The sequence below is a fragment of the Crocodylus porosus genome, unplaced genomic scaffold (genome assembly GCF_001723895.1).
Source record: "Crocodylus porosus isolate Cpor-Errol unplaced genomic scaffold, CroPor_comp1, whole genome shotgun sequence".
Classification (NCBI taxonomy): domain Eukaryota; kingdom Metazoa; phylum Chordata; order Crocodylia; family Crocodylidae; genus Crocodylus; species Crocodylus porosus.
Window position 1 is genome coordinate 753,458 of NW_017728936.1, and position 11,895 is coordinate 765,352.

At 46.9% G+C, this 11,895-nt stretch overlaps 1 protein-coding gene across 1 annotated transcript in view; it reads right to left on the reverse strand.

Annotated features, from left to right (window-relative positions):
• CDON (cell adhesion associated, oncogene regulated) overlaps window positions 1-10,527 on the reverse strand; it is a 134,003-nt gene extending 123,476 nt beyond the window's left edge. The window contains exon 1 of the mRNA XM_019546948.1: window positions 10,507-10,527. The gene's annotated coding sequence lies outside the window, so the exon portion shown is untranslated. The remainder of the gene's footprint in view (window positions 1-10,506) is intronic.
• Between the last annotated feature and the right edge of the window lie 1,368 nt (window positions 10,528-11,895).

An 11,895-nucleotide genomic window follows, 5' to 3' on the forward strand; every position in this document is an offset into this window, starting at 1 on the left:
GAGCCAAGGCCACAACTGGCCAGTTTGGCCAAGAGGTGATCATGGGATACCAGATCAAAAGCTTTTTTGAAGTCAAGATATATGACATCAATATCATATTTTAATTGGAGAAAATATTTCCTTTGTTACATATAAAGATGTGCTACACCATGCACAGCCTCTTCAGAATCCTAGATCCACCCACAAATATTGAATAATATTATATATACCAAGCTTTTCATAGCTATATTCCTGCCTTACCACAAACACTCCCAACTGTATTCCTCTTTCACACAAGAGCCATTTTAATTCAACTGAGCTTCCTTCTATTTCTACCAGTATCAAGGATTCTGGCTCCATTGATGTGGAATAGTTGGACATTTCAGAGTTGACGGTTAAAATGTGCAGGCTCAATATTAATTGCCTTGCACTCTTTGGACTCAAGTATTTTATGCCTTATTCACTGTGCTGGTCACTTCTAATTACCAGTCCTACACATGAGCTGTTCTGGGATTGGCACCTGGACCAGTGATTCAATCATCTAGTATATCTACCATCTCCATTTCCATGGTGATGCATGCTACAGAAACTCAAATGTTGGGTTAGGAACAATGAAATCACTCAAACACAAAATGTGGGATTGTCTTGATCTCACCATGCAGGCACTTTTCCACCTTCCCGCTCCTTCATCTTTATGGGATTCCCACTCAGGGACTGATTTTACTAATTTGGCCTGTGATAGCAGATATGTGGGCTAGTTTTGTGGAGCTGACACATGTATGCAGATGGGTGATTCGCTGTTATGTGCGTGTTATCACGTGGCTGGTTGAGCGGGCAGTAGGTTGTATTATTACTCTCCTTTAACAAAGGGAAAATTACTGTCATGTCTACATCATGCTAATTCGCCCACCTATAGCATCACAGCCTCACTGCTTCTGGTTTAGGAAGGAGCCCTCCTGAAGCAATATGATGTGCTTGAGGGCATTATTGTTGGCCCTGGACATGGCCTGAGAGGTTTAGGGTGAAATTTAATTGTATGCAAAGTCAAATGAGGGCTCAAGAGGGACATGGGTGGTCAGTTAGCATTGTACTGAACACTTTACATGGTGTGACTCAGCTTCCAGGAATCCCTTGGTGTTACCCATGGTTTGTACTAACCTCAGCTCAACAGCACTTGGGAATAGGATTAAACATTCCCATCTTTTCTCTTGGGTTCAACATTCACCTTCAACCTTCTTGTATCTTATTCATTTTCAGAGCTTGATGGGCAACCAGTCTCCTGGCCTAACATTCCCTAACTTGAGTTCTTGTTTAAATATTGTAAATGCCCAGGTCCTTCTCTCTGCTCTCATTTTTTTTCCGCCTGTGGGAAGAGTTCACTTGGATTTACTTTCCACTTGTCTTTCCAGAATTCATGTAGGTCAGCACAAAGAGTCACCCGTTGTGCAGTAAAGTTGAGCCCAGCTACTTGGCTGTCTCTTTCCGAAAGGGTGTTGACAAATCCCCCCCAGACTTTTCCTGGACACTTTCTCACAAGAGCAACACAAATTTCAGCCAAGGTTTTTTGAGGTTATTGTTTGTTTGGGGTTTTCTTTTTGTTTTAATTGTTTTATGATTGTAATGTGTAACAGTTGAAAAAATAAAATTACTATGACAGCAGAATAACAAAGAAAAGCAAGTACTGGAGCTTTCATTCTAGCACCCGAAGGAACAATACATTGCTCAGATAACAGCACAACCTGCCCATATAACATCTGTGGGATGGGAGGGAGAGGACTGGAGGGCTACTTCCCACCGCCTTTTTGGGGTTGAGCCTTGGCACCCTATTGACTATGTAGATGAGACTTGGTTTCACAGAGATGGTTGAATGAATTTGCATCTAATTTAGACAGTGGGCTCCAGCCACATTGAAATGTCTCTGAAGAACCTAACTTGACTTCAGAGTTGAGCTGTTTTTTAACATCACCGTCACTGCAGGGAGCAGTAGGTCAATAATGCTGTTTCCTAGTGATTTGTGATCACTGGTATGACACCATCCCACATCCTCACACCTCTTAGTCTCTTCTCCCTCAGAGGCTTTTTTATTAGATCTCCAGTCCGATTTTACTTTTTTAAAGTTTTAATCTGAATTCAGTTTTTTTCAGCAGAAATTACAATCCCTGCTCCCACACAAAATCTGACAAAACCCAGCAAATTTCAGCCAAAACTAAACTGTGAACACTGAAAACCTGACTTATTGACATTTGAAAATTCTGCTATAATACCTAGTTTAGGTGCTTCAAGCTCTCTTTCTCTTCTATAGGCCATTAGACTATAATGTAACATTATAGGAGTCCCAAACCAGAGTGCATCATGCAAATGGAAGGCTGGCTTGCGATAGCAGTCAAGTAGAAGAAAGCAGAAATGAGGCAGGTCAATTGTAACTCTGCTGAGGCACCCTGGCAACACTGTAAAATAAGGAAAATTGGGCTGTGGTCAAAATGTTTTTAGATGTTCTCATTTTCAATGAAAAATTGACATTTTATGTGGAACATAGATAATATTATAACATTTTTTGCTCAATCATCTGTAAAACAACTCTGACATAAAATTTGCAGCCAGGCCTATAAAAAACTTTTTCCATGTTTGACCTGTTCAAAATTCTGTCTTTCCAGTGGTCTCAAAAACAGTGGTACTTTTGCCTCCCTAAATAGTTTGGAGAGTCAGTTCACCTGAAATAAGCCAAAGTTTTCACCCTCCCCACCCTGTATTCCACATTCTCTTTCTGATGAACTCAGCAACTCAGAGCGAGATCTATTTCACAGGTGTCTGTTGAGAATCCTGGGACTTCCCAGCACAGAAGGTTTATGGGCATGTTTAAATTACCTCTCTTCATCATGGGTCCATGACTTGTTATTGACAGTGCACAAAACTGTCTTTGCACCCAGACTGTGCTCCGATATCTGCCTCCAGGTTAAATAAGCCCATTGCCCTTGTGGCTTCATAGATTAAACTTTGCCATATGAATACAACCTCACTCAGCAAAGAACATACAATGACTAATATTTATGTCAGTTGTAGATAGTTATATATATTATTGCCTCACTGGTTAGGGGAGTCAGATATTACTTCAATGCAATCCTGTTTATTTACCAAAAATTTGCCTAAACTCCCATTTGCCTGAACATAATAGGAACAGAAGGCAGCTCCCTCATCCCAGTGTCCAACTCTGCTCTTACAGTGAGTCCCGTGCCTACACAACGCCCTGTCCCACTGCTCCCTCCCAGGCCCATATTCACTCATCACTGTGTTGCCTTTCTTTTTGTTTCTGCTCCCAAATATCCAGACATTCCCTGAAACCAATCAGTGCCCTAAGCCCTGTGTTTGCAGCCGGTCTCTGGGAAACTCTCATCCCACAAAGAAGTTACTCTGATCTGCCTTGCCACAGCTTGTTTCTACCACCCCTTATAATTGAAGTTCCTTTCGTTTCCTGGCAAATTGCAATGCCCCTCATTCAGTTTTGAAATATCAAGTCTTCTCTGGAGCCTTCTTGCATTCAGCTGCATCACTGGAGCCAGATCCCAACCAAAACCTGGGATGGAAATATCTGGAATTTGGAAAATGTTTGGGCCTGGAATCAGATTTTATAGCTTGAAGCCCATCTATGATATCAGGACAAATGTTAGTGGCCCAACCTGGGGTCTGGAAGTCATGAGAGTTTGCAAGCTTTTGGGTCATCCCTGCTTCTCTCTGTTTAGAGTTAGACTAAAAGTGCCCAGACAGCAGCTGTGTCTGCCTCAAAACACACAAAATGGTAAACCCCACTAGACATGTTCTTCTTTCTAAAAGCAGTGGACTTAGTGGCAGTAACAGACCCAAGGGGGGATGCTGAGGGGACAATTCACTCTCTTGGAATGGGGCCTCCATCTTCCTCTGGTGTACTTTTCTGGGTACTGTGATTTCTTGGGTGTCCTGTTTTTGTTAAAGCTGACAGCCACCGCTAAAACAGAACAAACACATCACAGCACCACAAACAAAGTGATGAGGGTCCCATCTCAAGGGTTTAATTCTGTACTAATGCTCTCAGGCATTTTCTGGCCACACACCCCAATCCTCAGAGCAGAGTGAGCCTATAACAAAATTCGTATTGCAGCCCTCATCAGGAGCAGACCTTTCCTTCCTTTGTCTGACTGACCTTGTTACACTACAGCATATCATGCCCCTCAGCCTCCTGCTGTTGGCTGGCATCTCCTTTTAGGTGCTCCAGGAAGGCTAACAGCCTCCCATAGCACTGAAGGTTAACACCTGCCTTCTTCGTGCAGGGCTCCAAAGGTTTCAGACATGCCCTTTCTTGTTTTATGCGCTAGCAGCATGCTGCCATGTTAGGAGACTAGTGAGTGATTTTTATTTACTAAAATGCTCATTTATTTGCTTTCAAATATGTCAAGTGGGGATTTGAGAGAATCTCATGGAAATTCTTCAGCCTTTTGGGGTTGTCAGAAAGCCAGTCTCTTCAAACAGCTGCATTTGGGGCCAGTGTTTTTGTCACCCCTTTAGAGATTTATCTTTTAACTTTTCTTTTCCTGGGATGCACACTTTTCTTCTACTAGAGCCCAGGTCTACAATGGATGTTACCTTACTGAGGGCTTTCTGGGGCTGATTGTGCCCGGACATGCAATGTTGCCCTTTGTCTTTACCCTGCTTCTAAGAGACTCATCACTTGATCTTATACCAATGGGGGCTCACTGCCCCTCGGATCTCTCCTCTTGAGCATTCACAGGTTATGTGAGGCATTTCTCCAAGGCAAGAGCTCTCTGCTGCAGGATTGATGGCAGCTCCCCTCTAAGGGACCACCGGTGGCCACAGTGACTACACAATAACACCCTCCGGTAAAAAGGAAGCAAACTCCATTTGACTCGCCCTGTGCAGGTCAAAGCAAACCGACTTAGCGCAGAGTTTGATTTGTAAGCCCATCCAGTGTAATATCTCTGGTGTGGTTATAGATAGACAGCTTGCTCTGAAAGAACTCTATGGAGGCATGTTCACCAAGACACTCCAATACAGATGCTTTGTGTGTCCAGAATGGGGTCAGGGCAGGGCAGCACAGCTGGAGCAAATGGGGGAATCTGGCCCATGATTTTTTTAACCTGCCATTGCCCATTCAAATAAAGTCCATGTTCAGGCTCTCACAAAGCTCCCTCCTACCATGGGGAGCAAAGGTGACTGGTCTGCAATGGATTGTCAGAGAACCAGCCTGTCACACAGGGGCTGGGAGTGCAGCACTGCTGTCCAGCATTGCGCCCAAGTTGGAGCCCTTTGTTTTCCAGCCAGGACTCATCTAGCGCGTCCCAATGGAAAGCGAGCAGGTACGCAAGTGCTTTGTCCTTCCAAGGAGGGACATGCCCCCTCGAGTCATAGCGAGGATAATTTTTCTCCGGATGACCCTCTATTTCAGTAATATGATCGTTCTGTCATGGTTCCAAGCACTGATTTTGGCAGAACAAAGCGACAGTGCATCTTTCACTCCTCCAGCCAGGGAATGCAGCTGCGGGTCAGAGCGTGACCAATCGGGAATGAACATTTGGAGCGCATCTAATGCAGTTTGTACAGGGAGCCTTTCACGCATTCATGGGAGTGAATCCCACAAAGCAGAGCTGACATGGCCCTGCTCCTCCAACTTTGATATCTCACACCCTGCTCTGGGATAATCCTGCAGGACCTGATCAGCGTGGCTGAATAACAGCAGTGTCCCTGCCTGAGGGTTTTTTGCACAGAAAGCTGCTCCCAACAGTCAGCTTGCCTCTCTCTGCATTTGGTCCTGTACGTCCCAAACTGGCTGCCCCTCCACCCCTCCTGAGGAGAAATAAGGAGCCTGAGAAAGCGCCCAGCCCCAGCCAAGCCAAGCAATGGAGCGAGCTAGAGTTTGTGGCAGTGTTTCCGTTACCTTCCTGGGGAGAGCAAGATTGATGAGAACAGGAGTCTATAATCAGCTCGATCCGACCCCGTCCTGTACGATGGGGGCCTCTTAAAGAAACACTGTCACTCTAGAATTAATGATTTTTTTGTTGAGGGGCTGGCCTGCCATCCTTAGCAATTTAAAAGCATGCTGCCTCACAAGGCCACTTTTTAATTAGCCAGCAGAGGGGGCGGGCTTTACACACACACAAACAAAATAATCAATTGCAAATTGCCGGGCTGGAGCAGCATGGGGCGGCCGGGGGAGGCGCGACAATGCCACTGCTCTGTGCTCCCCATTGCCCTGTCTCGCTCCCCTGCCTCTGGGAACGGCCTTGGCAGGGCCGGCTTGGCCACAGGGTGCCCGCCACGCCCCATATGCGGTGCACGTAAAACCGCCTGGTGACATGGCCTTTGTTCACTACGGACAGGTCACTTTATCACTCCTGAGAGTGAGCTGTAATGTTTCAGCAGATTGTAAACGGGAGACATGAATTTCCAGGCCCCTCCCCCTGCCGAAGCCCTCCATGGCCACGATGTTCTCCTGGGGCTTATACGTGGAGTTTTGTGTTTCATGACCTGTAAGGGCGAGCATGTCTGAGGACCCTCCAAAATGAAAGGGTTTCAGCATTTCCACTGGGAACAGGAATATTATTGCTGGCTCGCTGCCTGTTACATTATGGCATTCTTAGGGGAGAGATCTGATAGCTTAATGATTGAAACTTATATTCTGCCTTGCTATTGGGCAGAGAGGTGGTGGTGGGGGCCGTGTTTATGGGGTTAAGAGATCTATCAGTTCAGCCTCTCTTCAGGTTTTAAAGATTTGACATGTGGAATACTTTCTGCAAGCAACAGGCTTTCATTTCTGGAGGTGTCACCTTTTCAAATCCTCTCTAGATATATTAAGGTTAATATCGGAGACAGCAAGGTCTATAAAACCCTAATGTAACATTTACGTGCTAACGGCTTCTGTGGTAGCAATAAAAGCCATATCAGTCAAATCATTGGTGCCTAAGAAAACACAGCTGCTTTCATACTGTACCAAAGTACTTCAGCTGGAAGATTTATCATGGCTCTAAAACCCTGTGGGGCCAAGCTCACTGCTGGTGCATATCCCCTGTCTGCACTGGAGATGAATTTGGGCCAGTATTTTTATTTACATGCTTGCCAGGTATTTCTGAGAAATAAGAAATAAGTGGGGATAATAGCCTTCACCATTCTGGACTTTCAAGGTGCTCTGGCCAAATAGTAAATAATAAACTCTTCCACTTTTGACTTGGGTCAGCAGCATCATGCCCATTGTACAGACAGGGAAACCGAGGCACAGTGCAAGGCAGGGAGTGGATGGCTAATCAAAGGTAGAGGCTAAATTAGACTTGGCACTTTCAGCTTCCAAGCCCTTGCTCTAACTACTAGACCCTACAATCTCATTAGAGCCTCCCTCTTGCCAGGTGCATCCTGGGACTGTTTGGCCTAGAGACACACATCTGTCTACAGAAGCTCATCTGAGTCTCACTGAAGACTAGAGCAATCTCCAACCTGAGATACGTCTCAGCCTCTACTTAAGTGGAGCAGGAACAGTCAGCAGGGCTAGCCTCACGCTTGTGCACATAAGGAAGGCCTCCATTCATACACATAAGCACAATTCTAGATGGAGGTGTATAGAAGCACATCCTGGGAACCACAGGCTGGACTGCAGTAGCTAGCAATGTACATGTTTGAGCCTGGGGTTGCTGCACCCTCGTCAATGTATTAAGCAATAGTGGAGGCACCACTCTTCTGCCAGCTCTGGATTCTGAGCAGAGGCTCTTGAAATGATGCACATGCTACAAGACCGCAACCAAAGTGATGTCTGCTTGGAGAAGCAAAACACACCTTAATGGCAAAAGTGATTGCCCTTACTGCACCCATTAACTCTGGCAGAGGGAGAGGACATGTAGGCTCTCAAGTGATGCCTACTGCTTGTCGAGTGTCAGGTTGTTCTCAGGCCCCTGTGTGGTAGGACAGACCCATGCAGAACCTGGAGCTGTACAAAATGGACCAGCTTCAGGGTGCATTACAACATTGGAGCCCAAGAAAAGAAGCTGTCATGACAGGAGCCTGGGTTTAGATTAACGATAACTTCTAGCTCTTTTCATCCAGAGAATGATGTCATTATCTATATGCCCATAACATCACCACGAAGTTGCACAGGAGAAACTGCGGCACTGAAAAGTAAAGTGATTTGCCCAAGGTTACACAGCAGGCCAGGGATAGGCCTGGGAATGGAAGCCCTAGGTCTTCTGAGCCCCAACCGTCTGCACTGTGCACTAGGCAATACTATCACCAATGTTTGGCAGCATGATATTATATTTGTCCCTTGCCAGCCCAGGCTGGTCTGACAAATAAACTTCAGAGTAACATGCTCTAGAGTTCTTGTTCCTAGGTGCACATTCAAATGGTGCACTTGAAAGCAAAGAACCCCGGAGCAATAAGCTCTGGATTTTATTCATGCACATTAATTGCATATGTATACATGCCCAGTATATGAAACAAGCCAGGCTATTTCCCAGAGGGCAAGGGCAGGCCCTAATTTCCTTTTTCTACCCCAAATTTCCTGTTATTCCTGTAGCAGCCATAATAGACACATTTCACTGAATGAGAGTAAAAGAATACTCCCAAAATGACTGCAAGGTTTGAGGCAGATATGGCTTAAGCAAGAGACCAGGGGCCTAGTACTGGATCCCTTTGTCCCTCTGTGCCTTAGCTTCTTCATCTGCAAGATGCAGGTAAAGACCCCTCCAGCATGTTTCTACCAGGTGTCATTCTGCATTAACGTACAACCCAAGGTGCAGGCACCAGCACACTGCATGCCCAGGCCCATGGAGCATCAAATTGACTCCGAGTAATCTTCCAAGAGAACGCGGCTGCACAGATGAGTACAATTTGCCCCCTGCAGCCTACCCTGGATCCCCAACAGCACCGTAAAAAAGGCCTGGCAAACAGCCCTTACCCCATGCAGCACTGCACTGCCAAATACTGCCTGAAAATGACATTTCATTCTACTCCTTAAAAGCTTTTAGCTGATCACTCTGGTGCGATAACGTATCAGGTGATATTTCATACATGCCGGCCCTTTCCTTAATGTACAGTATACATATGAAGTGCTTTTTTACAAGCATCAAGGGCTCAGAGCCCTATTGTTGGAGAAATTTAGAAAAAGATGCCCCGGGACACATTCCTGCAGCTGAAATATTCCAGATGCTGGAGGCAGAAAGGTTCTCAGTAACAAGTTTCACCCTTCACCTTCTTAGCTCCAGGGCTCTGCTTCTCTGGACTGCAGCATGAGTTACTATATTGCAGGCAGGAAGGAACCAGCTGGAGGCAGACACAACATCTCCAGACCACTCTGAAGTACAATACAGGACAATGAATTGCACGAGCAGAATGTGTCTCAACGTAGCTGGAGTCACTGGAATGCTTTTGCCTCTGACCCTGTTCTACAGAGGGTTAGCCAGTGCAGTGAGCTAAAGTCTAGACCAGCTTCTGCAGACCTGCCAGATCTCTTGGAAACTGAGGTATCTGGCACTCAAGAGTGGAACAATAGTGCCTGTGTATTAATATGGCTAATGCAGACGCAGAACGCTCCCCCCGGAGAAGTAGGTTTCAGTGGGGGAAAGCGAGTCAGAAAGGGACGGAGATTTGCACGGGCTCACAGAACAACTTGAAGCAAAGTCAGAATGGGACACCGGAGCTGCGACTACCAGTCCGCTGCTCTGACCAATGGACTACGCTGCCTGGTAATGAACACTGCGATAGGGTTGGCTAACAGCCTCAGAAGCTGTGAGGGCACTTGTTTGACAGAGACTACTCCCTTGTCTTTATAACACTGCTTTGTGCCCAGAGATGCTTTAAGCATCAGACTAGGGTAGATGATGCAAAGCTGATAATACCAGAGCAGTAAATCACCAACTCCTGCTGACGTGCAACCCTGAGTACAGAGGAGACCTCCAGCACTGGAGAGTTTCATCTAGCCAGGGCTCACAGGGCACTGAAGGTCAGAGCAAAGCCAGCCCCTGAAAGTCCATGCTAAGGAGGATTTGGCAGGATGCTGGGAAGAAGAGAGCTCTCATAATGGTTTGCTCTGCTGCCTGCTGTTTTCATTATGAGATGCTCTGAGGGGCGATCCGAGTTTCTCTTTGGGAGCTCTGCAGGCCAGGAACAAAGGCCTTGAACCCTCAGTCATTTCCAGTACAGTGACTGGGGAAGGGAATTGTTATTGTAATGAAGTGGCTAGCCCCCACTTGGGTTGCAGGTCCCGTACCCATTGGAACAGCCTGGAGGATGGGGTTGGCTGGGAAGGTGATGGAAGGAGGAGGAACAGCACAGGGAGATCCTGTAACCTACTGGTGAGCGTGCACTACAGATCCATATCTGCACTGATCCACAGCAGATATGAGTTATTACAGCTCAACTCATTTTGCAGCAGTCCTGCTCTTAGCTCTGGAGGGTCCTTGTGGCAGCCCTATGATAGCTGTTGTTCTTGTTCAGGTGTTAAAACCCAAGAGAGATTGGAAGGAGAGGGAGAAAGTTAGGGGAGAAGTTTACACTTACCTTCCAGGGAGTCACAGGTATTGAATAGCCAGACCACCACCAATTAGGATCCTGTAGGAAGAAAGATAAGTGTAAGGTATGTGCAGTCATGTGGACATACCATCCTGTACCGACCTGAATGCCTTTGCTCCGCGGGGTGGCACAGCAGGTTAGTAGCTGGGATTCTGTTACTGAACCCCTAAACACCCTGCAAGCCTCTGGTAGCAAAACTGGAAATAGCTAACAAGTGCCAGACTATGGAAGAAGCACATTGATTAATTTTATAGTGTTTGCTTGCATGTGCTTGGCTGTATGTTCTAATATAATAAAAGGCTTGGTCTGCCTGCCTGTAATGCTTCTGGCCAACTGTGCGTATGCTGCTGAGAAGGTGGGCAGGGATCAGCTGGGCGTCGTGGGCTGTCTGGGCCCAAGCTTGCACCCCACCAAGGAAGTTTAGCGGCGGGAAACATGCCCATCTGTCCGAGCAGGGAGTGGGGCTTCATAAATCACAGATTGTAAGGCCAGAAGGGACCTTGGAAAACTATTGGGTCCAGGCGCCAGCACCAAGCAGGAAAAAGATAGCTAGGGTCAGGTGACTGTCCAGTCTCCTCTTGAAGATTTCCAGGGTAGGTGATTGCTCCACCTCTGGAGGGAGCTTATTCCACAGTCTGGACAGCCAACTGTGAAGAAGCTTTTTCCTAATGTTGAGCCTGAACTGGTCTTCCAGGAGTTTGTGGCCATTACTCCTGGCTTTCCCCTCGGGTGCCCTGGTGAACAGTTGCTCACCAAACCCTTGATGTACTCCTCCAACGTAGCGGTAAGCCGCTACCAGGTCCCCTCTCAGCCTTCTTTTCTGTAGGCTGAAGAGTCCCAGATCCCTCAGCCTTTCCTCATATGGCTTGCCTTTTAAGACTGATCATATGGGTGGCTCTTCTTTGGACTCTCTCAAACTTGTCCATGTCCTTGGTAAAGTGTGGTGCCCAGAACTGGACACAGTACTCTAGCTGCGGGCTCACCAGTGCAGAGTAGAGCAGAAGAATCACTTCCTTGGTTTTGCTGAAGGTGCATTGATTGATGTATGCCAGAGTATTATTTGCCCTACTGGCTACAGTGTTGCACAGCCAGCTCATATTCATACTGTGGTCTATTATTACCCCCAGGTCCCTTTCATTCGTGGTGCTAGTCATGAAGTTGGGGGGGGGGGGAATCATGGTGGTGGGGCCCCCCACAACAGCCAACAGGGAGGGGGAGGCAGTAGGCAGGGAAGGGAATGGGGACGCAAGGATGCAGGCCAGGTGGACCCAAAGCAGCGAGGGTTAGGGGAGTGGAGCAGGGTCAGACCCAAAATGGCAGTGGGGTGAGAAGGGAGTGGTGTCGGACCTGAAGTGCTGGTGTGGGGGGTGGGGGTGG